Source organism: Photinus pyralis, unplaced genomic scaffold, assembly GCF_008802855.1.
Source record: "Photinus pyralis isolate 1611_PpyrPB1 unplaced genomic scaffold, Ppyr1.3 Ppyr1.4_LG4, whole genome shotgun sequence".
NCBI lineage: Eukaryota > Metazoa > Arthropoda > Insecta > Coleoptera > Lampyridae > Photinus > Photinus pyralis.
In genome coordinates this window covers 18,127,386-18,151,036 of record NW_022170511.1, presented here as the reverse complement: position 1 = coordinate 18,151,036, position 23,651 = coordinate 18,127,386, and the positions used below count along the sequence as shown (strand labels likewise).

The 23,651-nt window shown below is 33.8% G+C and overlaps 1 protein-coding gene and 1 long non-coding RNA gene across 5 annotated transcripts in view; both read right to left on the bottom strand.

The window, feature by feature from the left end:
* The window catches only part of LOC116168299, a 49,020-nt gene extending 35,992 nt beyond the window's left edge, over positions 1-13,028 (bottom strand). For 2 of the 4 annotated variants that reach the window (XM_031484034.1, XM_031484033.1), the window contains exon 1: positions 12,561-13,028. The gene's annotated coding sequence lies outside the window, so the exon portion shown is untranslated. Of the gene's footprint in view, positions 1-1,214; positions 1,437-12,560 lie in introns of those variants that run through there. The other 2 variants (XM_031484036.1, XM_031484035.1) reach the window with 1 other exon arrangement.
* Positions 13,029-17,524: 4,496 nt separating this feature from the next.
* On the bottom strand, positions 17,525-19,055 carry LOC116169516. The gene is made up of 3 exons (XR_004144975.1): positions 18,702-19,055; positions 18,234-18,652; positions 17,525-17,899 (listed from the first exon to the last, which is right to left on the bottom strand). It is a non-coding gene; the product is annotated as an uncharacterized LOC116169516 (long non-coding RNA).
* Between the last annotated feature and the right edge of the window lie 4,596 nt (positions 19,056-23,651).

Here is a 23,651-nt window from a genome sequence, read left to right as displayed (position 1 = left end):
CAATAGCGTTCTGATTACTTGCCACCGAGCAGCTGCGTCACTGCCATTTAAAACAAATTCTTTGCTTTTAAAGTTAAGTCCTCGCTTAACGACATTTTGACATTTTACGCTAGAAAATTTCATTATACGAAAAACAATTTCCCGTCTGATTAATTTACGAAGGTTGACGACTACCGAAATTTTAGCAAAACGACTTTCAATCACAACTTAAAAAAATTGTAAATAAATAAATTGGGTGCGGTTATCGTTGTTTACCTTTATTTTTCGATGTGATTGCGCGTATTAATTATTCTTACCTTCGTCTAATTCTTTTACGTTGTTTCACCACAAATCGAAATTCAAAATATTGTTTGAGATCCACAACACCACCCTGAGTTTGGAATGTTAGTTTGCGACCGTGAGGTTCCAGTCAAACTTGCACAACTTCACCGGAAATTGCGAGTGCCCGATTTCACAATTTTAGATGTGCAAGTAAAGATTTAGCCAACTTATTGGAGACATCAGCGTGGGCATTTTTGCTAAATCCCATTGATTTTAAAATTAAATTAAGAGGTGTGGTAATGTGAAAAACATACGTGATTGATTTATGCAATTATTTCCGTTAACCGCGCGTGACTTCCACAATTATATACGACAGTCATGCGGTTCCGAATTTGTAGAAAAACCTCACACTGAACTCAAAATATCTTCATTTAGTAATGCTAAAAATAATTGCAAAAAGCGAGGTAAAAAAAACATCAAGGTATCTTAAGCCTTCAAGTTAACCTTTTTTAAATAATAATTACACCACGCGCACACAATTGCAATGTCACGCAGAATAAACAAGCACGTAAATGAGTAAAAAAGGTGTTTTGCCTAAATTTTCTTTGCGGTTACGTAAATTGCAAAATAAGATTTCGGTTGCCCATCCACTGCCACATTCAAAGTCTGATATTGATGGTTAAGCTACCTATAGGTCTGAATGATTAAAACTTGCAGAAATTCCAAATCCTCATTAAAAAGGAGCATAGATACGTTCCAAGTTAATCTGAAACTAGGTCACAACGATTTACCTTCACCCAACTATGTGAAAAAAATTTTCTAATTTGTGATAAGTATAAGATTTACTTACTTTCCACCGACGCGCAAACGCTTGACAAAATTATAAATATTCAATAAAGTTACGTAGAATAGAAAAAAAGAGGCGAGTGAAAGTGAATTATAAAAGCAATTACCTTCTATTTCGAGACTGTATCGATTGTTTTACTGAATGGCGATTAATGTTCATTCCTCCAACACTAATTTTTAATCGATACAACTGGATCAGTGTCATTACGAACAGTGAAAACTAAAAATGTGGACTATAATTTGACAGCAACAGGTCTCTTGACGACCTTATTCTAGTATTTGCGTGAAACAACTGATCAGAATCAATCAATGTGCTTTTAGTTTAAAAGCAAACGACGTTCTTGGCTATACATCGACGTGTTCAGGTAGTGAAGAAATAGTTGCGGTAGAACAACCTTGAATTGGAAAAGCCTCCAGGCTAAGAAAACGTAGTATTGTCATGAAACTAACCTATCATTTATGAAATATTAGTAAGTCGAGTCTAAATCTCCGCTACCATTCCCCGTTCTTTTCTTTACAGTTGATGGGTAAATAACGACAAAATTGTTGTGAGTGTAATGGAATGTTTAAGTAGTAGTTGAGACTCTACCTTCCTTTCATATCTGTGTCACTTCCGTGGATCGCTTAAATTAAGTTTCCGCTATCGAAACCGCGTTTGCTTTTACTGTTCTAAAAGTAATAGCAGTAGGTATAGTCTCAAAGTACCTTCTATTTTAATATAATGGCACTGTTTGATAAGCGAGCGGCACATTATTTTTAACGGTAAAGTAGATTAAACGGTGCATATTTATTAAACGTTTGCGCGGAAATATTCACTAATTAGTTGGAAAAGCGCCATATGTGAACAGGTTTCATCTGAACACCCATTGTATAAATAAAGAATAACTTCCCTCCTCATTCACCGATGAACAAAATTGGGGCTGAACCCTCCTAAATGGCGATACGTCGTAGGGGATCACAAATTCAGGTTTTTACTACTAGACTTTACCCTATTATCATTTAATTTTCGCTTATTACACATAAAAATATATATAAATAATCAGACCGCGGCTAATGCAAAAATAATTAGTGAAACTGCTACGAAATAAAACTTACCTTCGGTAATGTATGTATTCATATGTAAAACGGATACAAATATATTCTGTAATTAATTTACAATACTCAAAGTACGTATACTATACATAAAGTATATTAACATTGAACGATTTAAAATTTTAATGCACCCTCTGCTTCATGTTTGAATGGACATAACGTGAATGGAAGATTGATAGCGGATGATTAAATCCTTTAAATAATTCATGTCCACCATAATTTCGATTATGCCTTTAAAGTTAGATAATTTTTATATTGCAATACATTTTTCGATTAGGTAGGCACCGTTATTTTATATTCAGAAGTTCACGTTATATACGCGGCATTAATAAAACATGGCTGGGCTGTTGCGACAACTCTGTTTATTCGTATCCTTTAAGCCTGCCATAAAATGTACTTTGCGTATGATCATATCCGTGTAATTATTTTCACCGTATAGCAAATGCACCGTTAATATCTTTCACGAGAATGGGAATATAACAAATTAGATTTTGCAATACTAATAAAACCTGTTTAATACAATTTAATAAAATTCCTCTCGACCGGTTTCTGTAGTAGAAGGTTGGATAATATTCCTTTTGTTATATAAAGATAATTAGAACAATTGAAATTCTACTCCTAAATTTTTTTTAAGATCGTGTTGTTTTAAAACTTTCCCCGTATAGAAAGTAAAGTCTGTATATAAGAATATAAATTTCCTCATTGACTTTTTCTGTAACGTGATGATTTTACTTTTATTGCGCACGAAAGGAATTCTATATTTCCAATGATGATTGTTTTGATAAATTAAAACAATTGTAAGTGTTTTTAAGATTCACGTCACAAGTACAACTGTTCGGATTGGTATTTAAATTAGAGTCGTATTAAATCCGTTTGATTTGTCGAAAATGTGAACGAGATCCCGCTTTGTTACTAAGGTCAGTACTTCCCACACCTTCGTTTCTCGTAGCAAACTGGCCCAACTTAACAAAGCTCAAAACATGAAAGCGCCTAATAATTATTTCAATTTCGGAATTAGATTTGTGACAGCGATATAAACAGCAGTTGCGTGTTTCGTGATTAAAAGAAAAAATTATACGGAATGTAAGTAAATTGTCTGGCAGTAGCAGATCCTGGTGTCGAAAGTCTACAATTTTAATTCAAACCTCATTAATTAGATATGCCAGTTATAAGGCTAATGTGCATTTAATTGAATACACGTTTAAATTAGCGGTCGTAATTACGGCACCATAAAGCTACAATTTAACCTGTTCAAGTTTGCTTATTGCTTAATACGGTTGGCCTATATAGATCAATAATATAAATTGTTGAAGGAACCAAAACAACCCTTAAATTTTGCCGTAACTGAAAATACACTTTGGGCTCCTCTCGACAAAGTCTAATATCCAATACCGATTCATGCGAGGCCCCCTCTTTACTCACACGTGTTTACATATGGAATCAAGTTTTAGAAGTTTCAAATAAAGAATATCTATATCCTCTCAGATGGCGCTTAGAAATAAAATTTTGTCGGAACCTAAGGTATTTTCGTAATGCGTAAAGACACGGGGTAAGAAGCTAATTGAATATTTGCCTTTACAAAATTGCGCAATTTCGACGAAAGTCGCCCCTAAAATCCAATAAAACTTTCAATTTCTACACCGGTGTATGTTGCGAAGGGGAATTTATCAATCAGTATTGTTGTCGTTACAAATTGCCTCACATATTTGGAAGTAACTCAAGTCATATTTAATATGTGACCACAACAGATGCGAGCTTCTGCACAAAATTACAATTGCAAAGCGAAAACGATGCGCTAGAAAAATTTAAATACAATGAATACGACACAGTTCATTGACAATTAAAATTGCAAAGGCAACTGGCCTCAAAAATAAACTTATTAATTAAACGTAATTTGTGCTCTAGAATCTTAGCAAAAAAAACCTCATTTAATGGCTATTTAAAAAATAGAAAGTGCCAGTAATTAAATTAAACTCTACAAATTGAACGCGCCATAACGGTAAACGTAGTCGCTTATAAATCGTCGCATTAATTGGAAGTTACTGGAAATGTCAGTCGACAAAAAAGGTAAGACGTAAAATATTTAATAAACACAAAAAATAGGAACGTAAACATCATAAAAACAACCCCTAAGATACTTTGAAAATTACCAAACACGCATCGTATTGGGGGCAGTCATAAAATGTCCTCGTTTTCTCTAACAATATTGAAAGCCCTCGTGCAAAGCTCGGTTCGATGTTCTAACGCAAACTTCTAGTAATAAAAGCTGGCGTTGCTTTAACACCATTGTATCGAATTTATATACATAAAAAGTAATAATTTCTATTACACAACCTAATTATTTTTTGCGTGCAAAATGTTGTAGCGCTTTGAAAAGAATCTATACAGAACAGAAATTTAGTGGGTATATACTTAATGATAATACAGCACGGATAGAGCGCCGCCAACCCTTACAACCCCTGGAACAACCCCAAAGTTCCACAGTGAATGCTCTACCAAATCATTTAAGCTAAAATCGACTAAAATTAATCGCTTAGGCTTACATATTGAACTAAAATATCTCTGTCAATCCCCAAATAACCAAATCAATCAAACGGAAGATGATAAATTAAAGGATATTATTAGTTTTTAGCAACACCTACTTAATGAGCGCTTAATACGGCGCACGATTATCTAATCGCTTAAATTATTAATCGTCGCACGATAAAATCTGTTTCTGCTGCACGTATACTTAATAAGTTTCATCACGTAAAAAGATAAAGAAAATACAATGTAATAATCGCAGAACAGGATGCAACAGCGCGATGTACATGTAAACTCATCAAAAATACAATAAAGAAAAAATCCGTGTACTGTAATTGTGTACTCGTTTAATTGCACGAAGTACAGTTTTAACTAGCCGTTGCAACTGAAATTAAATTAAAGTAATTAATAAAGGTTAAAGTTATTAGCTCAATAGGAAAACGTTATTGTTAATATCAGCGTACAACGCTAACTATGTAAGGTTATTTTTAAAAACCATTTTAAAAGCATTTCCATGTGAGTACGTAACGGTTAAATCCGACGATTTACTTAGCAATAACGTACCGTGCCTTCCATAAACATATAAATACACAAGTACTTTTCGCCAAAATATCAAGGTTTGCCGATGTTTAAAAATGCCACAACGCCCCGTACTAAATTAAGAATTCAACAGGTTCTCGCGTAAATTAAAAATAAAAATTCATTACCGGTTCATTTGTGCGCGAAGTATTTGTAAGCAATAATTCCAAGGAAGTAGATAGGACAGGGATATCTAATCTATGTAAGCTATTGTTTTAATTTCCTTTAGTTGGAGAGTTTCCAAGCAATATAATGCCGGGCAGAAGTTCAACTTTCATGCAGAACAAATTAGTGGATTTTCTTCTCTTTAAATATGCACAAAGTTCTCAACAAAATTGAAGATTTTGTCGGTTTTATCCTTCACTTATTTTCGTGCGGTTATTTGCATTTACTCTCGCTATAAAATAATCGTGTTAGTAGCAGCGTTCGAAAACTGTTCATTATCTTTTTAAATTGCACACGTACTATATTTATATGTTGTAGATGACTAATATACTCTTTTATTAATGTTAACTAAGCCAAAATGCTTCGCGCTAAACGGTTGAGTAATATCCATAAGGGGAAAATTTTGCTACATTCTCGTTTATGTATTTACTAGTTACGTAAAAGGTGATCATACTGATCATCGTAGAGAATATGAAGGCAATTAATCCGTGTTGAGATCTATTTTTATAAAGGTGCCTGTCGGGGTGGGTTGACTAATTGGGTAACATTTCAGTCTGTCACAAATGGCCAAATTTACTATGAAATTATAAGTTAAAAACATTAATTCTATACACACACTGTTATAAACTGTTGAAGACATTTGGATGTTACGAAAACGGAGGGATGTTTATGATGGTCGTTATGTAAAATCAACTTCAGCTCGGCTTAAGGGAGGATCCTGAGTGATTGATCTATTGAACTGTTACGCATTTATTGTAGACTGCCGTAATTATAACGTATATGTAGTATGTAGGTACCATTTTCGATGACTTTTCATTGGAGGAGAACCTACTTAGAAATTTCATTTTCTATTCCATCCCATCCCTAAAAAGCATTATGCGGGTCACTCTGTAATTGAGCGAAAGTCTGTTGAAGGCCCAAAACAAAAGAGGGACAATAAACAAATTCCACCTTTATCACAACATTACACACAGACAAAGTCTTGTCGACCAACCGATTTTCACCATGAGATCCATGGATATCCTTGAAAATCATGAAATTTGTTGTTTTCGCTGAGTATGAATGAGCACTTTCATTTCAAGCAAATAAAAAAATACAAATTTGATTTAAAAATAACCGAAAATAACCAAAATCGATGTCTTTTATACCTTTTAAACCAAGTGGGTTTTTGAATGATTGTTACCTACTCAGTCGACAACCTTAACAATCAAATGCAGTTTTTTTGGATTAGGAACCGAACCGTATGACAAATCTCGAACAAAATATGGGACTATTTATTATACCTTTGTCGAAAAATTGAACTTTGCAGTAGTGCGTCACCGAGTGCGTCACGTAATTAAAATGGATTTTTTTGTTTTGGTAAGAATTATTTGTTTGTTTTTGTTAATTCAATATAATAATTATGTATCTACTTACTTTAAAAATGTAGCTTTAAAGCTGTGTGCGAAAATTAAAGGCAAATGCTGAATACTAAGGGTTGAACGATTTTTTCTTTAAAAATTTATATTACCTCGTCCAGTAGGTAATTCGAATTGTATGGGATTCAGTTTTTTTTTTCAAAATTGACCTCTCATTTATGATTGCCGAAACTTTGTCAAATGCTTGGGAGATTAAAACATTTAAAACCGAATTTAAATACAATGCCTGGTGTAATACGGTGTAACAAAGCTTGTGCTGCCGGTAAGCACATGAAAACGCCCATCAATTCAAAATAGGTGCATCTAGGCCAGCGTCCCAGGAATAAAATTTTCAGGTGGTTCCTTATCTTATTAATACATTGCTGGAGATTGTATAAAAGTATACATCTGTAAAAATCGGCTTCGTTTTATAGTATTCTGTAAATAAATACCGGTTACTAAATAGCAGACCGTAATTTTCATTTAACATTCTACACCCATAAAAACCATATTTTTAAATTTTATTATTCCTTTTTACTGGTTGTTACATTAAATTCAAATATGAAATCAAGTTGAATCCTTCCAGACATTACACTGTAACTACACATTTTTTAAACACTGTATATAAATTAATAAAGTATATAGGTATCTAATTAGATGCGCATCAGTGCAACTCAAGATTGAATACCTAAAATTATACAACTTAAAAATGTAATTGATCAATTGCAAGTAATTTGTTTTTTTGGGAAGTGAAAACGAGTCTTAAGTCTTAAGAAAAAAGATAGAAATTAACTTTTGTTAAACCGCCACTCTTTAGAAACTTATTTTCTAATCCGAATACAACCAATTAGGCCAGTCAATATTCACAAGAAATCAATAAAACATTATGTATCTGATTTCTTAGTATGTTCATTGACTAATACCCCCCCCCCATATTAGTCAATGGTATGTTGTTTGAGCCCATCAGAGTAGTGTATATACCCAGGTGTATACCCAAGTTTGCAACTCTCTAAAAGTTGTGGGAAAAGTGCAGCACACGAAAAACCGTGAAATTGTCACACTTTTTTCAGTGTTTGCTCTATATCCCCTAAACTATGCATTTTTCAACGAAAGCCACTCTCGCACTATATACGTTTTTGAAGAACATTAAATATGTGACAATTTAGGCCAACCGGTCAATTAGTTACCAAATTACGGCATTTTGAAAATAGGCTATTTCTTCCAAACAGTGAAAACTTTAGTTTTAGACCTTCTTTATTGCGGTTAAACCATTGATCGTTATTAGCTTTTGGTTGTGGTAATGAAAAAGAAGGCATTTAAAAAATGGTGAACTATATTTTAACATAAACACAAGTCATCAAAATTACAGTAATCAATCAATCCAATTAAATATAAACACATACTCAAAATCGTCGCCTTGTTTTTAATTTTAAGGGCAGCGTTCTGACATTTTTCGCCAGAACACACGTCACAGAACATTTGAGCCCTTATTTCAGGCAATTGTAGCCACATCTGCATCCCTCCTTGCATTTGCAAGAAAGGAGTTTTAAGAGTGGGGGGGAGTTGCCTGAGTCGGCGGCCTGTTTCTGTACATCATTTGAATATTAATATTACTCTTGCGCCCGTTTTATCAATATTACTAGGTTTATTTTTGACGTTATATTAACCTTTTTAAAACATGGACACCTTGCGGAAATTAAATTAACGAATCGAAATGGTAATCAAATGGGCCTTAAAAAAATGCAAAAATGAATTCGCAAGCATATCCGTACTTACACATAAGCGAGCACATAAGTAAAAGCTATGAACAATAAAACAAAGGTACAACTTAATTTCGCTCGCATTTTCTAAATCTACATGAAAATCTACCTGGTTTTGGCACCTATACCCAGCATCAAAGCTTTTCAAAATATTCAAGATTTTTAAAAATTGTTGACGTTTAACGGCTGCTCTTTTGAGCCATCTTACCTAAGACTCCGTTGACTTGAATTTCAAAAGTCTTCCAAAATCAACAATACTGATTTGATGCTACATGCGAATGATTTAGATTTTGAGCGCCATTCTACAGGGCGTCTTAAAACTAAGGGTTAATTTTAATACAAATTTATTAAAATAAATTTTGCAAACAGATTTTTGCGAGATTTTTGTTCAATCCTCTATAAAAAAAGATTGAAATCGATATAACCTTTTTTCTTTGCAATTCAGTGTAGAAGCATCAAATACAACTTGGCTAAAGGGAAAACCGAGGGGAAAACATTGTTTAAAACAAAACAGACAACGTTCAATGCGCCAGCCTGTATATGTAAGGAATTGAGTTTACTCACGCACGGCGATTTCTCTCTCGATTTCTTTAATTGTGCGAGGCACAAATTCATTTCAACACGTGACAATCGGTAGCTAAGCTATTACGGTACATTTTAAAGAACTAATCCATTATATTCCTTATACATTTTTGAACAACCTCGTTATTGTCCGATATTGAAGTTATCGTAAACAACACGGGATTACTTTCCACTTTCTCTCGCCCTCTCAAACAATTACGCGATTAGATAATCGTTAGCTTCATTCGACCGTTAAAAACATTGGGACCACTTCCAGGACCACTTGGTAATTACCTTGAGAAAATCAAATTTGTGGTTTAATGCAATTGCAAAGGTGGAATTAAAAGTGTTAAGGCGATAATAAGTGATCACAACGTGTTTCGTTTCTCTAAATTAAAGCACTTGAACCGGCAAATCCATCATACACACACTGATATGAGAAAAATAAGTTATTTTAAGAATCTGTGGTGAAATTATCAGAAAATTAATTTTAGTTAAACCACGCAGCTGATTAGCCGTACAAAAACAAGTTTGTTATCGGTATAGCGACAAATAATAGTAAACAATAAACGTAACACAATTTGTAAGATGAACCACAGGTAGTATAGTAAAAAATTGCAAATTACGGTTAGAAACTTTATTATAAAATTATGTGCGGAGAATGTATTTAAAACTATTCCGTTATTTTGCAATTTGTGCCCAAGATACGTGACAAACAGTCTAATGCTCGGTCTAATGTAAGAAATAAAATGCAAAGCGTCAGTTTTAAAGCACGTATTAAACTGCAAATTTAATTAAAGTCGCCGTTCGATTAATAATTTTAAGGACGCTCTTAAACAAACTTAAATAAGCTTTTGGGATAAAGTCAAAGACCTTAGCAAAGAAAAGGTTGCACACCGATGTCATAAAACCTTCGTCTTTATTTAAGCTTTTCATGTTCTCGAAAAGTAGATTTAAGTATGTTTTACGTAAATTGCTAAGTTATGGTTTCTAAAAATATTTACCTAGAACTGGTTTGAGATGTACAAAAGGGATGAAGGCTGTCTTTTCGCCTTCCATTCGACAACGACGCCGCGCCGTTATAATAAAAATGTGAGATGGGCGTAGTGCTTACGAAATTCTTGATAACTGTAACTCGGTTTTATTTGATTATGCATATACAAAGAGGGCATTTACGGCTTGTTGCACGAGTTGATAGCCTAAATGGCACAAATCGGCGCGTGTCGTTGTTGACGACGTTAAATTTACGGTAAATATTGAGGAATGACTTAAATGAGTTAGTGGGTGATGGAATCGGAAAACTAGATGGTTCTGGAATAATCAATGGCCGAGTAGATTACTGTGGCAACATACTGGAAATAATCAACTTAAATTTTATTGACGTATTTTTCAAGCTAAAGGGGAATGACGTAAAAAGATTCAATTTATGTGCGTTAAAAAGCACGTAAACAATTTTCAAGTAAAAATTCAGTTAGGGCACACACAAAATATTTGCACGTGTAGTAGAATAGCATATTTCAGTAATGGTGTGTGCGCATCGTATATTAAATTGTGGGTAAAAAAGCAAAATGTTTACAGTTTTTATACGTACCTCACAACAAAAGGTTTTCAGAATTTTAATTACGGTCGACAGCAGCGCCACGTGCACGAAAATAAATCAAACGATCCACCTTCGTCCAATTTCTAATGGACATCACTTAACAGTAACGAGTTCGAGAAATTTTTGCAATTAGTTAATATTTGGTTATGATTATACAAAAAGGCGCTTTCGCCTACCATCAGCAACTCGTCAATTTAGAATATTGTGCTCTTAATTGATTATCCAAATTTAAAGAATTTGTTTTGAAAGTATTGAACAGTTTATTTATGATAATGAAATCTGTTGCATTTATTAAAGGTGACTTAAATTACATTCAAGGCTATTGCATCATCGACCGTGATACTTAGCAACAGCTCATGATGCTAATAAATTGAAAATCAAATTATTGCCTACACTTTTTTTGGGGGGAATTGTACAATAGCCAAAGAAGCAAGGTGGTCGTTGCTACACAACTCGTAATTAAAAATAACGCTCTCAATGCCAATTTGTTTTAATAAATTATAAAATCCTTGGCTGTTCGTCCCATGTCCAGGAAGCAATTACAATGAAAAATTGCCGAATTCGTTGCCTCAATTTGATTGTTTGTGAAAGTTGCAGTGTTGAGACACCGTTCGCTGTTACTTGGTACAATAATGTAAAAAAGTCAAACAAATTTGGTATCCGAAGTATTACGGTACCTGGTTTTCGCGTAAGCTTGGGCGAATAATTAAGATTCCACGCTATCTAACACATGTCAACTGTGGCCAAAACGTGTATGTTCAAAAACCATATGCTCCGCACGGTGGCGGTTATAATAAATTAACATAGCGATTTAAAGAGTCACATTTAATCAATGGTCATCATAAAATTAGAAATCACAACGTATTTTACACATTCGCGCGTAAATATAGGTCGCACATTGATCCTGTGTTAAGAAAATTATGCAATGTTCAAAGACGCGTCTTTAATAAACGAATAGAAATTTGTGTAAAGTAAATTTAATGGTAGAGGTAAATTACTGGCACACACTTATTCACCGAACCGTAATCTGCAAACACAGAGGGGAAATTTTGAAAGAATATTCCTTTTGGAGGGTCGGCTAGTTAATATTTGTAACAAGGGTGCGTATAAGAAACGTTAAGCAGGGATCTTAATCCACTAAACTGGCTGTCGCCCACCGAGTTACTCGATAAGACAATCAAAACAGAGAGCAACTTCCGTTTTTAACTTTTGAGTTTATTCAGGTTAAACGCTCGTGCGATTTTCGAACGCAAATTTAGCGACACCTGCAACTTCTTTTTTTTGTTATTGGCATATTTAAAAGTTGTGTAACAAGGTGCGAAACGTTGCAATATAGGTATTTCAAGTTCCGTTAAAAGAAAAACACAAAAGCAATTCAGAAATCAGTTTTCAAGTAGAATGTAAACGACCTTGTTATCTCTAATCAACAAATCGAATCGAGTTTCACACACAAAGGATACGTATTTGCTTACGTAAGAAATGAATAGTTGACTTTATTACCGTGCCAAATATTGAGGTGTAGGTATTTATTCGGGAGAATATTGAAATTATGTACATTCAATTAAATTAATTTAAAGAAATTATAATGTAATTTTAAATTCCATAATAACGTCCTACAAGTTACCAGCGAAGGAGATTAACGAGAAAGCTCAAAAGCCAATAAAGCTATTCGCAACGCGTCACAAAAAAAAGCTCGGTCTAATCGCCCATCGAAAACAAGCAGAAAATAAAGAAGGGTTGGAGATCGTCCACGGTTAATAATAATTAATAATTTACCTTGCTGCTTCGAATAATATCCTTGATTCAATTTGTAATCGATCATCCAATCTCCACAAATAAAATCAACAAAGTTTAATTGTTTGATAACTAACACTTATTGTGACACCCTTCAACAGATGTTCGTTTGCCTTTTAAATATTGTAAACACTTATTAAATTTAATCGGAACGTTTCACAAAAACTAACACTCCTCATTAGATATACAACTTTCTTTTTTATTCGTATGTGTGGATATTAATAACAATTAATTTATAATCCTCAAACTTCCGATAAGCGCTGATAGCACAGATCCTAATAAAAAATAAACAAACAAAAAGGTTACAGTTGCCACAAATTAGTTTTTTATTTTAAAATCACTTAGCACTAATAGTGTTAGATAGTAACACAAATAGAGCGCATTCACACATGCATATAGGAAGATAGAAATTGGTTGCTGCCAGTCCCAGCGAAAACTTGCGTATAACTGCTTATGCGCCGCTCTCTACTCTGCTCTGAGCTTTGAAGCTTTATGGAATGTAGTTTAGATAGCAGGTTGCCTTCAAATACGTTTACAAGTCCCTCAAAAGTTTGTTGATATCAATATTGGTTTCCGGTTGACGACGTGAGGCGGATGTCAGTTTTGAGTTTACCTCCAGTCCGCACGTGGACATTTCTTTAGATACATTCTACTCGAAGTCAATCCTTTACTCCGTTTCAACAGTATTAAATGAGAAACTCTACATTTGAGACAGATTTTTGTGAAGATTAGTACGTTTTGCGGAAAATTTATTTGTACCTACTTGCACTTTACAATTTACTCCCCTTCTGCCTTTGTTTATTGTACCTATTTAATACCCAATTTCTTAATGCATAATAAACCTCGCTTTCGTTTACTCATTAACCGTCACTTTTTCAACACAATAAACGCAACAATCATAATCAGTAAGTACATTCTATAAATAGATAATCCTTTTAAATATGCCGTGAGACAAAAAAGTGTGTCGTGTTTTTACACTGACCAACTTTTTATATCCTAATCAGAAATTTACATAAATACATTACATTTACATTTTTCCAGTTTAGAAACCGAAATTCAACTTAAAGATCTTCGATCGTAATTAAAACAATCGGATTCGGGCGAACTTGAAAAACGCTAAAATTTCCCAACCATTCAACAAGTCATATACATTACCGCAGCTCATTAAAGACGACTTTAAGTGATGTCTTTCTGTCGTACTTTCGGGAGGAAGGAAGGGGTCAAAAGACTACGAATCCGTTTTAAAATACAAGCTTCCGTCTAAATGATTTTAATATGCTAAACGCCGCACATGAACAGCTATTTCACAAAATGTTTTATTATATTGCGTTCACTTAAATTTTCAACACCTTTGACCCGCAAAATTCCAACGGTGTTTTTTTAATTTCCAAACCGAGGTTTTCACAGTTAACCTAAAAACAATAAAATTACGGTCCGACTAATGAATAATAACCTACAAATAAGTAGATTAGATAATTTAAAGTCAACAGAAAATTTGTTTTTATATATCACAGTCAATCGCATTGTGTTCGGAATTTCGTTGCATGAATAACTGACACAGTTCTGTGTGTAGGTATTTTATCGCTACTTAAATACACGTTTATTCAGTTCGAAAGTGTTTAAACTTGTTATTATCTTCGAGAAATATGCATATTATTGAATCAAATCCAGATAAGCCGATTTAAAGCAAAGCAGTGGAGCTTCGGAAGTCGAAAAAATGCACGTCAAAAAGTTGGAGGTACAACAATGAAATCATTTTCTGTGTTGACGCTTTATTTTAATTTGGTAAATTTTGAGAAAACAAACTAAGTTTAGTAATCCTCAAAGTATGACGTTTGAAAACATGTTATGTAACGTAATTTGTGGAATTATTCTTTATGGTTGTCACGATCATTATGTAGAATTCTCAAAATTGTGTTTGACTGCGAGTGTGGATATGTCTAAAGTTAATTCAATCAGAGAAGCAGAGTAAAGAAGGTACCATTAGGATCACCATCAGAATGACCAATAGCATTGATTTGAAACAGTACATAAGTCATATCTTATATCTCCACAAAAACACTAGCTATCAAAATAGATGACATCCCGTTATATGTCAATTAAACTGACTTATATGCCACATGAGTAACTAGATTTAACAGAAAATGTAATTATGTATCTTATTTTCGCAATGACTTTTTAAAATTTTTGTTTTACAAATAACCACTCATTTTACCCAAATTAACAACAACAAAAAATTTACTGGGTTTGTAAACACACGTGACAAATTTTCTTTAAAACAATTACAATAAATTTAAATATAAAATGAAACTCTAACCTTCTCAAAATTACATACCTACCTACTACTAACTTAAATATGCCCTGGAACGAATTTAGTGTTCATCAAACAACACAGACCAAAATAAAAAAAGAATGTCGCTTACTTACACTTGCACTAGTTCTTTCACGGCATTCAATCGTAATCCCCTACGTTTCATGCTCGAAAAAAATGCAAAAACATAAAGGAACTGGACTGAGAAAGAGTAATTTGCAAGTCGACGTGCTACATCTCAACACTATGGCAATCGCCCATAAATTGTATGTTTCGCTGAATGCAACTCGTTGCTGAAATTACAGCTAATACAGCTAAATCGGGGTTCTTTTGTTTTTGGATTTGTATAAATCTGTTGACCACTATAATTTTTTCTGGGGATGCCCAAAGTTTGGAAATATTTGTTTTCACTAAGTCAATCTTTTCTTCTTCGACAATTTAAACTGCTATTTGAAGTTCATTGATTTCTAAATCTTATTTTTATATCCGCCAAGGTGGCATGCAGTGTTTGATAAAAATTGCCCAAACAATAATAGGTATCAACTATTAATTTTTCCTCTAGCAATTAGCACCGCACTTTACATACTAAACCTACACTTAATACCGCGAGCACATTGGCGGACGTTTTTCATTGTCTATTGGCTTGGCAGCATATACTTGTTATATAATGTTTACTAATGATCTCTCAAACTCTATCGTTATCTTCCTTGTGGTACACCACACTTCTCATGCCTTGTTTCTGATTTTACTGTATCAATGACAACATATTGCTATCTATCAGAGAGAGAGGTTCTTTAAATCGCTGATTGAGTTTCCTGGAGCCTTCACCGAGCATATCAAGTGCCAGGTTCTTTACAAAACATTGCAGTTAGTCCGTTTCTAAGAGCATTCTTGGGCCTTTCCAGAGCGTATAAAGCTCTCGAAAAGCATAGGAATGCAGATCGCATAAGTTTCACACTGAGCTAGTCAAAGTTGTACCACGAAAGTTTATCAATAAGAAGATCGTGAGATCCACAATCGAATGATTTTTGTAGATCAAGGAAAGTATTAACAGTACATTCTTTATTTTCAAAGCTACATATAATTCATGCACAAAAGCCAGTACAGCATAAATCGTGGAAAGGCCTTTCCTGAAACCGTATTGTTTGCTTTAAAATAAATATTCTTGTTGTCTCACTTTAGAAATATGTGCAAGCCAGAATATTACGGTAAGCTCATTTGCACAATTCATCTCCCGCAATTCCCATATTCATTATTACTACAATACCTGAAAATTTTTAACGTCAAAATAGAAAACGTCAGCGCAGTCGTACATACCTTAATGGGACTCGACTCGTGCTATTTATTAATATGAGACATTTTGAAGTGAGCTCTGGAAATTTAGATATATCAGCATAGAGTACTTACATATCAAAGATAGATGGGGATTTTTGTACTTTATCTGCATCCATTTTCTTGATATCTTTGAAGCAAATTTAATTCACACGTTTAATAAAGTTTGTTCATTGCAAGGATTCATTCATTTTTCGTAACTTTGGAAACTACCTCGGCCTACGGCTTATAAAAATCAAATATACACTCATTGTGTCTCATCTATAATCCATATTCATCAGATTTTCTTTACATATAACAACCATAAGCGGAGGCGCGAAAAATGGTATAAGCAACACGGAATGTAGTTTATATTAACCTTCTTGGAAGAACAATATTCCGAGGCGATTTCTTCAAAGCTTAATGCACTAGTTACATTCCTTGCAGCTTAAATAACTATTAGACGCCTAGTTCTGAAAAAAGTCTATGAGACCTCTTAAAAAACGTTAAAAGCTCTAGAAAGTACCTGGAATTCCCAAAACCAGGGAAATCTAAAGTATCTATAGGTTTATTTCTTCAGATATGTTCTAGGACTTTCAAGTTACATCCAATCTAGGAAATGGTCTATGAGGCGATAGACGGTTCTAGAAATCACTTAAGTGACTCTTAGAAAGCTTTGAAATAATATAAACACTTAAAAAACAATAGAAAGTGCTGTAGCACTTTTGGGGCGTCGCGGAGGCTTCTTATGAACACTAAAAGACAATCTGAGGCTTTTTGTAACCTTCCAGGCGATTTCCAGAGCACTATACCGCTTTTTCCGAGCATTTGATCGTTTCACTAAAGTTTTTCCTGTCCACGTATGATTTTTCCAGATCCATTTAGAAAGCTTTCTACAATCTTACCACAACTTCTACTGCAACATCAATCCCTTTTCCGAACTCATTAGAATCTTTACTTTTGAAAGAATTTTCGGAAGCAACGTAGAAAGTCTTCCGCCATCTTTTAAACGCGTTTCAGCGTGCACTTTGGAGTATTAAAATTCTTGTAAGCGTCTTATAGTACTTTTTAAAGCTTTCTAGAGATTTCTTTTCTACCACACTTTTTGTAGCGTGGAAGGTCAGTTCTGACACTTATACATTGTATATGCGTATTATATAACTTTATAACCCTCTCAACCATAGCACTTAAAGTCGTTGCCAAAGTTCGCTTAATGGGTCCTAAAGACGCCCTTTCTAGCACTTTAGCAGTCATAATCATCATCATATGGGAACGGTTTTGAGTCCGTTTGTTCAAACTTTTTAATTAATTTATTTTCGGGATGTAATACATCAGTCACATTAGCTATAGTAATCCTATATTTTCCAATGTAATGTGTACATTTATTTTTGATTTTTATGTTTAAAAAAATGTGTTGTCCAAGTATCGTCTGTGGTGAATGTGTGTCCGTGCTAATAAGCCAGAATAACCAGAATTTATTAGTTTCTTGCTTCTTTTCATTCCTCGTACCAATATTTTTGCCAATGTGAGGTTTACACAAAGGCCAGGGGACGTCTAAGAAATGAAAAAATTACACGAGAGGAAGTAAGGAAGGTTCGCCCTCAAAATCCTGGAGTTTGTTAGAGATAAGGCATTCTGGAAGTGTAGACAATACCGAGGAGCACACTAGACCAAAAGGTCGCGATGCAGGAACCACTCCCTAGAACAAAAATAATAATAATACCAATATTTTATACACATGACAAATATAACATTTTTAGGTAGCATCTTACCTCCTTAATGACAGATATTTTTAATAACCAAACTGCTATGAAAATTTCAATAATCGTTACAACTTCTATTCGATTACAAATTTCGTCATGGATAAAATATAAAACCAGATTAATTTTATGATTCGTTGTGTTGCGACATTCCACGAAAATGCAGTTATAATAATATCAATGTTTGAGTGCAATTTACTTGTTATCATTATGACTACATTATAAAATAATTAAACGTCGATTTTGCAATAGTGCCTGTACAATAAAATTTACCTTAATTCGCTCCCATGTCAAGTGGTTCCCACTCGGTCATCTCACGTTTTGTTGAAATTACTACAAAATCTATATATATATATCAAGTGACATTGCAATTGCAACACCAAAAAAGTGTTTGTGTTTTTGGTTTGATTAAAATCTAATTCAAGTAGAGTAAGTGGTATTGGCTTATCTGTTATTGCTTTTGTTTTGACCAATGTCATTTCTAGCTGGATTTCGTGCGAGTTTTGTTTGTTTACTTGGTTTTTTAGAACTGTCTTTTGATCTCATTTGCAACTGGGAAACCACTTTCCTAGCAAAACCCCGCTTGTTCGTCATATATACAGTAGTATAGGTACCATATATAGCTTAATAATCGTCGGGCAAGTTTGTTAAAAAAATTCCAACCCCTTCTAGATGTTACAATTTTCATGTCACTATAGTAAGTAGATTAAATTTCATGGGCACGCTAATATTAGGACTTACCTTTTATAGTAGTGCTCCATTCTAGAATAAATTTCGACTTCCATACGGATGTCACTAGGCAAAAATGTCACACTTTTGTATCTCAAAAAGTTTGGTTTACTTCGCAAAGAAAGAAAGAGAATCACGACTTGGCGGTAGACACGTGTAGGCCGGTACTTCGTGTATTTGTTTTCAAATCTACCGTACAAAACGTGAACTTGATAAGGAAATGGATATATAGTAAATAAACGTGTAGCCTATCCAAAAGTTAGTAGATTTATGTCAAAACAACTCACTTTACTAAAGTGCACGTTTCAAGTAGAAACGTATGGAGAACAAACAACGGCGATATCTAATTATAATTGTTTAAAATGATAATGCACTTAAATTATTTTTGTGAATCAAGGATCAAGTGTTGTTTACTTTATTTCCAAACCTTAAGGAGTATCTTGTTTTCTTTTCTAGAGATTAGGTACATGTGTGCCTCTCACGAGCTTATTTTTAAACAGAATTTTTCATTTTGTCCCATTATTTCATGGTCTATACTTAAATTAGATTAACGTATATTTATTACGAATAACTAATATGAACGTACAGAATGTCAAACTTACATCAATTAATAAAACCTTCATTAAAAAATAATTATATGAAAGCTAGATAATGTACTTTTCCTTATCATCCTAAATATTATAATGGACGGAATACCTCGTAGCAAGGTTATTTTAATTTGCTTAATTCGTACTAACGCAGCAAAGGTCAATTTTTCCTCAAGAAGATGTTTTGACTCTGAAAGGTTAGAAAATAATGGTGCAGTTGTAAAATGTCCCAGAGTTTGAACGATCATTGTTTCAGCTAAGTAAAATGCCACGGCAGATTGCGAATGAGGTTTAAATAAATATATACCTTGTAAACATTGTGACCTTTGTTTAAACGACTTAGCTACTTCTCAAAACACTGGCATTGGTTCATCGTACTTGGCCTTACGTTGTACAATAAAATTATATTTTTAGGGATTTTTGTTATTCCAAAGATTAATACGACATTGGAATAATATTGCTTTGTTTGTGACAAATTCAAACCTTGGGTGGTTCATGTACGTACACAATTAGTTAAATTGTTCAGAATTCCTTGCCTGTAAACCTGGAGACACTACTTACATCACTGTTTTACATCTTTTACATTACCTGGGCTAATCCAAACAACAGTCAAAACACTGAATGTTATAAAAAATGCGTATCTGATTGGAATTAACAACGTTTGCATACCTATGTGCATAATTTGTCCTTTGTTTCTCCCAAAAAGGCAAACACTGCCTGTTTTACATCCTCAACTATTCCCGACTGTAACTGACCTCGAAATACACAAACAAAACAAACGTAACTGTTACATGTTAGTAGGATTCCAAAGGTTGAATGTCTGATAAGTGATAAACTTTTCGGACACCAAAACACATCTGCTCCATGATATTAGTCCTGGCGTGACGAATCTGAGAAACAATGTAATATGTGCATAATAGCGTTTCGCAGGTTAGCAATACAACATTTATATATCTACATTTGGACACCTTCCAATTAATGTTGCAGACAGGTTAATGCAGTTAACTGATTGCATATTAATGTAATTTTTCAGACGTATGCTTATCGATTTTATCTGGCCCGATTGTTAATAAGCCAACCAAACAATAATTTCCATTAGCTATTGTATCTACATTAACAATCTACGCTAATAAGCCAGTTAGTATCGAACTTGTTTACATAATGTTTTTAACCAAATCCCTATTGATCATCTTTAATTAGTAAATAATTAAAAACAGTAACCGCGGTTGCGTAAAAAGATTTCCTTTGTATCAATTATTATTTTCTTATCAGTTATTAACTCAATAGCTGAACAGTGCGATAAGAAAACCGTCATCCTGTAAACACACAGATTTCAAACTCGAAAAAAACAGATTTGACAGGAATAGGTAAATTTTTCCTTCTGTTTCAGGCAATTCTGATATACCCAAATTTCATAAAGGCGCTGCCCAGCTTTTTAGAACGATAATAGTCACGAAACTAATAGTTGGCGTAGGTCAAACATGCGAGTATTTCTCAATGTTAATTAGATTATAAAAGAACAATTTATTTAAAGTTGGATACTAAATTGTTTTTCGCGCATGTTTTTGTAATCCGTTGACATTGTGACGCGCCATTTAAGAATACGTCATTAACCACCTCCACGTCGCATTTTCATTACCTCATAGTGCAAATGGAGCAATTTAAGTAGGCGAGATTGTTCCAGTTTTTTACTAAAATGTGGCAAACGGATGTATACAGGTTATTTTTCATTTTACACAGCACAACTGTTGTTAGTTGTGGATTGTACTATGGAGAATTAGTTTTTGTAACACACAAATACATAGGTTCACTTGGTTTAAAGAAATTTTCTTAAAAAACATTTCTGTCATTTATGTGGATTTTTTTAAATACTGAACATTAAAACCGATAAATTTACAAGCAAGAACAGATAAAGCCTATAGTTGGGTATGACATTTATTGTATTTTTAAAATGTCCATAACTCTTCATAATCACGTGCCAGGGTGCATATTAGACATAATTCGTTCTTTTTTGATACTTTGATGACCCCAAGAGTTTAACGGTTTCCAGTTAATGAGTTTTATCCATTTCGCCAACATTTTGAATTAAATACTTCGAAATTCACCGACCTGATGTATTCCTATTTAGTTTTCAAATCGTTTGCTCATCATAAGCCAATAAGCTAAAATGTGACTTCTGACATGGTTCAACTTATAATATAGTGGGGGCATATTTGTCAGAGTATGGAGAACGATTTCATCAAATAATGATCGAGTCTCATTAAATAAAAACATCAACGATTTATTTGTTTTTCGACTATTTCGTTAAACTAAGTCGACCTAGAGGTGCATGTATTTGTGAAAAACGGATTACATGAATGGGAAATAACTTTTCAAGGACAATCTAAAACTTAAAAACAGTTGTGCTGTCTTAAAATTAAAAATGATCTGTACGCCTATTTGTCACGTTTTAGCAAAACTGGAAGAATCTCTCATGCTCAAATTACCCCGTTAGGCTAATGCCGGCACCATGACGTGATGAAAATGCGATGTGGAAATGGTTAATGACGTTTTCCTTTATCGCGCGCCACAATGTCAACAACAGATTACAAAAACCATATGTGCGAAAAACATTTTAGTATCTAACATTAATTAAATTGCTCTTTTATATAATCTCAAGCACGTTGAGTAAGATGTTTGTTTGACCTACGCCAACTGCTAGGCGTTTTAAATGATAATATTGGCACAGTCGTTTTGTACAAGAATTTAAAATTCCTAAAACTTGGAGTTTTAACATTGAAATTGGTGTAGTTGATTACCGAAATACAAAAAAAAAGCGTATACCACAAAACTGAAATGAATCCAAAGCCTTCGAGTGCCGTCAACTTTGTTTCGGCTCTCGGGCAACAATAAACTTTTGGAATCTATTTTTTAATCATCCTTTGGGCTTTACCTTTTAAGGAAATTATGTGATCGTAATTCTTCGCACGGCAATGGAGTTCTCCTGAACCTAATTCATAAGAAAAATTCGATCGAATCTTGGCTTTTTATCTTAAACCGTTAAATTCTTATCTTAATATTTTACTACTTATCTTAAATCTTAAAGCTTTATTCTTAAATCTTTGACTTGATTTCAAAAATTTTCTTTAGGCGCTCGAATCAGATCGATGGGAAACCCAGCTTTTCTGAAAGATTCGGCCTTGGAGAGTCGATAACATGGGGAAATTATTATATCACGATTATATTTTAGTATGCCATTTAGTAAAATATTTGATTGAGATTGGATAAGTCGGTTTTCGTGCGATTTTAAAACAAAAAGGGTCTTTTTTAGTTTGGTGTAACCGCGTGTTTGTGATTTTTTTCAATGTTATGGACTATTTAGGATACCTACTCCTTGGACGTGTTTTCTCTTCCATTTAAGGAACTAAAGTGTCAGTTGTCCTCCTGGAGGAGTTAAAAGACAGTGAGCGACGAAAAGTGGCACGTACAACGAAATTTCAAACAAAATATAATATGTAATGATTACCTGCAAATATGCATTCTTGCGCTTACATCATATTTTAAAGTTATTATATCGATTTCTATATTTGGATTTGGGAGCAAGTAATTGTCTCATAGCTTCTTCTGTAATTTTTTCTGTATTTTTTTAACGAATATCCTAAAATTAAACTGACATATTATTACACCTACTGGAACAATTTATAGTAACATTACAAGATATCTGGATTCTACAATCAAATAATTTGAACTTTATTCAAATGCTTATAGAGTGTGCATGATTACCGGAGTACAAAAAGTGGCAGATATACTACAGTAATCTCTCGGGTGCAGCCTCGGGATTAAAACACGCACATTTAAGTCCTTCAGTATACAATATTCTATCTCCATCTGAACAGTGACAAGTCGTTTTTCGACTGATATCTTTTGATGTAATCGTGCTGTCGTAATAATGGACGCTGCATTCTTCATTTTTTTGCTGTGACCTGTAACAATTTATTCTTAACTTTAGCTTTTGTTTGAGATCCGCTGGCTTTCTTTAAGTTTCACCAACGCCATCTTGCGCATTTTATTCGTGCCAGAGCACGCAAGTCCCAAATGGCCAAATCGTTAAATTTTCACTCCTTTCCGGAAGAGATTCTCTTTCAATAAGCATGTGAAGCGGATGTGTTGCTAATTCTATGGGTCTAATTGCACAAATTATTTGATAGTGTCTTTAGTGATTGGCCATTTTTCGTCGTGCTCAGTTGTCATTTGCTAACCCTTTTTCTTATCTTGGGGATTTTATAGGAATGTCTGCTGTACGAATTTAGACGTGAGTGAAACGTCGCTGCGTACTATAGTTAGCATCCTCTTGTTATTCCTTGTGATTCGATTGAAATCTACATGTAATTGTTTG